This window comes from Macrobrachium rosenbergii, chromosome 16 (assembly GCF_040412425.1).
Source record: "Macrobrachium rosenbergii isolate ZJJX-2024 chromosome 16, ASM4041242v1, whole genome shotgun sequence".
Lineage (NCBI taxonomy): Eukaryota > Metazoa > Arthropoda > Malacostraca > Decapoda > Palaemonidae > Macrobrachium > Macrobrachium rosenbergii.
The window spans coordinates 356597-363101 of NC_089756.1; the positions used below are offsets into that span (position 1 = coordinate 356597).

The 6505-nt window shown below is 33.6% G+C and overlaps 1 long non-coding RNA gene across 1 annotated transcript; it reads left to right on the plus strand.

Annotated features, from left to right (window-relative positions):
- Positions 1 to 4771: 4771 nt before the first annotated feature.
- On the plus strand, positions 4772 to 5697 carry LOC136846979 (uncharacterized). Its single transcript, XR_010855564.1, has 3 exons — positions 4772 to 4958; positions 5250 to 5386; positions 5566 to 5697. It is a non-coding gene; the product is annotated as an uncharacterized lncRNA (long non-coding RNA).
- Positions 5698 to 6505: the final 808 nt, after the last annotated feature.

A 6505-nucleotide genomic window follows, 5' to 3' on the forward strand; every position in this document is an offset into this window, starting at 1 on the left:
TCATATTAGTGCAGGACATGACTCTGAATTGATTATTCCCATTGAACTGAGACTTCGTTGAATGGCAGGCTTTTACCAGATTTGGTAAGAAAAGGTTTCAGCGTAATATAGAACTGAGAGGTTCCCCTATTTGCATGTAATTGGTTCCCCTATTTGCATGTAATTGGATCTGTGCAGGATTACTTGCAGATTATTAACAGGATTTGCAAAAATTGTTCCTCATTAGAAGCTAGTTTAGTGTTGTCAGTCGGCGGAAAATTCGCTTGGTATTGTTTGTCATTTTTGAAAAAATAGAGCGAGCATTACTGTACTTGCAACAGGCCGTATGAGCAAGGTGTTTTGTTTTTAATTTTTGAAAAAAAAAATAGATCATTACTGGACTTGCAACAGGCCGTATGAGTAAGGTGTTTTGTTTGTCATTTTTTAAAAAATAGAGCGAGCATTACTGGACTTGCAACAGGCCGTATGAGCAAGGTGTTTTGTTTTTAATTTTTGAAAAAAAAAAAAAAAAAAATAGAGCATTACTGGACTTGCAACAGCCGTATGAGTAAGGTGTTTTGCGGCAGTGGATTAGAATTACAGATGAAAGATTTGTAAAGAAAATGGTATAAGGAACGGATCATTTGCTAGCCCATGTCAGAATGGAGGATGGAAATGAGTAAGGGGAAAAAAGGAAGAGAAGGGTAAATGAAGAATGATAGTGGAAGAAAAGTGAATAGAATGGAGTACAACGACAATGGATAGGGTTAGAACAAATGCAAAAAAAGAGGGAATTAAAAATAAAAAAAATGTTTGAGAAAGAAATTGCAACACGACTGGGGAAGCAAAATGGAAAAGATCGGAGAAAGAAAAATGAAAGAAAGTGGGTAAGAAAAGGGTAGGAAAAATAGGGGAAAGAAAGTGTAAAGTCAAAGTCAGCAGTAGTAAACCCATTTCACGACAGTATGAGATTACAGGATTTAGGGAACGCGGAAACTGTGTGATTATAGTTTTTTTTTTTTTTTGAGCTAACGGTAAATGATACCATTGAAGCTGATCGTGAATGGCGGACTCTCATGTTCAGTATTCACCATTGGTTGCAGGAATATCGGCTGTGGATATTTACTGTCAACTAAAAAAACAAAAAGACTAGTTGTATCAGGGGAGAACGTCAAAGTTCAGATCCTTTCAGTATTATTATTATTATTATTATTATTATTATTATTATTATTATTATTATTATTATTATTATTAATGACTTCTGCCAATCAGTTCTGTAAGTGTTGTTGTAGAACTGGTTTGTAGTGATAATAATAATAATAATAATAATAATAATAATAATAATAATAATAATAATAATAATAATAATAATGAAGATGATAAAGAAATCTGTACCTTCACTTACAACTGTTGTTCTAGAATTGATTTGCAGTACTAATTAATAATAATAATAATAATAATAATAATAATAATAATGAAGATGATGATGATGATGTTGATGATCAAGGAATCTGAACCTTGACTTTGAACCTACATTAAAGGCCCTATCCATGAACGCAGCCTTCGTCCGCTGTAATGCGCAACCCCCCCCCCCCCCTTTCACCCTCATGATTTGATGGAGAGGAACACAAATCCAACGAAGTGGTCCAGATGCATTAATGGCATTAGAGTCCAAGGCTTTCTGTTTAATCCCTTGTGGATATAACTTATTAGGACTTGCATAAGTAATGCGTACGCTTAATATTGCAGAGAGATAACTGGATTTCCCGGCCGGTATGGATGGTAATAGTCATGTGTATTGTCATGGTGGCATCGATGAAGACTCCTGTTTCTTTTCGATGCGTTCATTTTTCGTATTTGGAATGGATTATTGCAGTCTCTCTCTCTCTCTCTCTCTCTCTCTCTCTCTCTCTCTCTCTCTCTCTCTCTCTCTCTCTCTCTCTCTCTCTCATCTATATATATATATATATATATATATATATATATATATATATATATATATATATATATATATATATATATATATATATATATAAAAAAAGATATGCAAACATATTTTATATATATATATATATATATATATATATATATATATATATATATATATATATATATATATATATATATAAATGTATACAAAATATTTTTAAGATTTCATTAAGGTTTGTGTTCTCTCTCTCTCTCTCTCTCTCTCTCTCTCTCTCTCTTATTGTTAGCAGTGCCCTCACTCTCCCTCTCTTTGGCACCTTATTTGAGTCTCAATCCATCTTCGCTTGCAAGCTGGTCCAATTGCCATTTTCTAAAGGATGTTTAGGCGTAGAAAAAATCAAACCACAGGTTATTCCAAGTACAATATACGATGTTGTATATTCCGACATGGTTTCTTTTATGTAATGATTTAAGATAGGCATATGTGCAGGTTCTGTATATTTTGTTGGTTTTTTTTAGGCATGTTAGTTATGCAACATACAGATGTGTCTATTAGATTGAAAAAAATTATGGTTTGTATTTGTATGTATCAGGAAAGAGGGAAAAATAAAGAAGGAAAATTTGTGGACGTATTTTCCACTGGAATTAACATCGTCCTCTGGAATTAATACTGAGAGAGAGAGAGAGAGAGAGAGAGAGAGAGAGAGAGAGAGAGAGAGAGAGAGAGAGAGAGAGAGAGAGAGAGAGAGAGAGAGGCTGTATACTTGAATTAATGTGAGCCACTTGAGAAAAATCAGTCCCTCCACGGAATATGCGCTCACACGCCTTACTATCATTGAGGCTGTCTTTGTCTTCTGATTTTCTGCATTAAACCCCGAACACTGTTGAATATTAGGCCGGATAATACAGTTTCTGTTTTTAGTGTGATTGTTTTATCACCGGAAATACATCACTGCAAACTCATAGGGCAGAGTCCATGTTCTTTCTTCTTGTATCTTTTGATGCATTTAAGTGTTATATTTTTTTTTATTTTTCTAGTCAAATAGATCATAATCAAGCTGCTTTTGATATTTTTTTGTTATCGGTATGTATACCCCTGTTCCTTGGGTTTCGCGTAACTCATGGGCATTATATTTTTAGGAAGCTTTTAAATCATCATCATCATCATCATCAATCATCATCAATCAATCATCATCATCATCATCATCATCATCATCATCATCATCAATCATAATATTTGAAAAATCCGTCTCACTCACTTACGTGACGGTTTTACTCTATCTTTAAGTTAAGCCTCATATTATAGACATTCACTTCTGACCCAATATATATTGTTAACTTTCAGTTAACAATATATATTTCACAATATTGGCTTGAGTAATCTGTCACCTTACCCGAGATCTTGTCATAGTAAAAACATAATAGGCCCTAATGATTTTTTATAGAGTATTTGTAAAATGTATTGCAAGTACAGTTTCCGTGGAATTTATCCTTACAATTCGTAGCCGATGATGAATTATTAAAATTAACGAGAGGAAAGATGGGTGCATCAAAATTGACGAAAGAAGTATATTTCGAATATACGTAAAATATACAGGAGAGTATATTTCAAATGTATTTCAGTTACAGTTTCCATGGAATTTTTTTCCTTACAATTCATAGCCGATGATAAATTGTTAAAATCAACGAAAGGAAAAATGGGATTCATCAGAATTGACGGAGAAAGCATATTTCGAATATACGTAAAATATACAGTAGAGTATGTTTCAAATCTATTTCAAATACAGTTTCCTTGGAATATCTTTATTGCAATCCATAGCGATGATAAAGCATTTGAATCAACGAGAAAAGAAAATAAGTGTAACGAAAGAAGCTATAAGTGGGGGACATAGCAAAACCAAGAGATGCGATTCTTCAGAGTAAAAAAAAAAAAGAAAAATATTTATAAAAAATAAGCATGTAACCTATACCAATACTTGAGTGAATTCTGTAATAGTATATCATAAAAATTTCGACAAGACTGAAAATAAAATCGAAAATTACTAAAGGTGCAAGAATAAACTTGATAAAAAGAAATGATCTGTTCAAGAATTAAAAAAAAAAAAAGAAAGTCCATAAAAAAATAATCTGGTTAAGCATTAAAGAAAACCGAAAAAAATAAAAGCGAAAGACCACTTCATCAAGAATGAAACGAAGAAAACAACAAGCTCGTGAAAACTCACAGGAATTCTCCAGCTGGAATTTTTTTTTCCCCTTTGGCGAAGAAGCATCGCTCGGGAATCCTCGTACTAAATTTTTCCCTTTGCCCGAGAAACCTTGACAAATGCAGACAACAACGCTGGGAATCTCAGTTTCTTCTTAGGGATTCTTTAGTAGTGAACTCTAAGCAGATTGCAACTTTCCCTGTAACTTAGCAACTTTTCTTTGTAAATTTGAGAAGTTTGCCATTCTGGCGCTCACCGGCTTTGTGTGTTTTAGTGTACTCTGTGTGTGTGTGTGTGTGCGTGTGTGTGTGTGTGTGGTGTGTGTTTTTGGACAGAGATAGAGACAGATAATGTTCGCTACGTTCTTTGTTTTCGTCAGCATCGTGTGGAATACACGAAGGAAGTGGATGCGCGTGTATATATATATATATATATATATATATATATATATATATATATATATATATATATATATATATATATATATATATATATATATATATATATATATATATATATATATATATATATATATATATATATATATATATATATATATATGTATATTTATATATATGTATATGTGTATATATATATATTTATATATGTAAATATATAAATAAATATATATATGTATATACATATGTATACATAGGGGAGACCGGGGCTAGTTGCATACAGGGGTAGGTTGATACACTCCCAATATCTTCATCATATGGCAACAGTTGGCGCCGAGGTTCTTGAGACAGTTAGGCGTCAGTATCAGCCTTATCCTCGCCGAGTACAAAACAAGCTGATCACCCGTCTGCCAAACTACAAGCAAAAAACTGTTTTTGCATACCCTGAGTAAGTATTCCGACCTTTCTTATTATTTTCATAGAGCTTAATGAAACTTATGTTCATGCAAAATAATATGATTTTTTGAAATAGCTGTCTTTACGCCTCATATGTGATGAGACTTCATTTTCCCATAATTCAAATGAATACCAAAATTTATGAGGAGAAGGAAAATAATTCGCTCGGGGCTAGTTGTTACAATCAGTAACAACTTGCCCTGTATGATATATAGTTGTAACAACTTGCCCCATACGGAAGACATTTTTATTTATTTATCTAATTATCTATTTCATATTTCAGGATTATCAAACATGGTTAGGACCTACAAAAGAAAGACAGATAGAGCTGATAGGTGTAACACAGCAATTTTGGAGTTGGCAGCCGAGCGTGTCATTTGTCATAAAGAGAGTTTACGAAGAGTGGCTAAAGATTACCAGGTAGGTCTAGATTACTTGATTTCGCTTGTATTTTTCATTATATGGATGGTTGATATATATATATATATATATATATATATATATATATATATATATATATATATATATATATATATATATATATATATATATTTGATTGAATGAAATTGACACTAATCACACCTTCTTTTTCATTTCAGATCAGTTTTATGACCTTACATCGATACTGCAAAAACAACAAAGGTGCTAGGGCTAGCCCTATTTCTGCTGGATACAAACAACCAAGACTGATATTTAGTCCTACTCATGAGAAGTTACTGGTTGAGTACATATTAAAGGCTTCAAAAAATTTATTATGGGTTGACACCTAAAGAAGTACGGGCATTTGCATATGAATTTGCAGTTAGTAACATAATCAAAGTACCAACAAATTGGACTAGAACACAGATGGACCAGACTGGTTTTCTTGTTTCATGAAAAGGAACCCTACTCTCTCACTGAGAACACCAGAGGCAACAAGTCTTAGCAGGGCCACAAGCTTCAATAGACACAATGTTGGACTCTTTTTCAATAAGCTTGGTGAAGTTTGCAAAGACATAAATTTCAGTGTCATGATATCTATAATATAGATGAGACAGGCATAACCACAGTGCAGAAACCAACTCGCATTGTTGCTGGTAAAGGAGCCAAGCAAGTAGGAGCGATGACATCTGGAGAGAGAGGAGCTCTTGTGACACTAGTTACTGCGATCAGTGCTAGTGGTAACACAGTTCCACCAATGTTTGTGTTCCTCGAGTTAATTTCAGGGATCATTTTATCAGGGATGGACCTCCTGGATGCATTGGAGCAGCACACCAATCTGGATGGATGACTGGGGAAAACTTCATAATCTTTATGAAACATTTTGTGTCAGTGACAAGGTGCACAAAAGACAAACCTGTTCTAATCCTTCTGGACAATCATGACTCCCATGTAAGTTTAGAGCTGATAGACTACTGCAGGGACAATGGAGTTGTCCTTGTTACTTTCCCACCTCACTGTTCACACAGGCTTCAACCTTTGGATGTAAGTGTTTATGGGCCCTTTAAAAGTACTTTAATGAATCATGTGACAGCTGGCTGAAAAATCATCCTGGGAAGA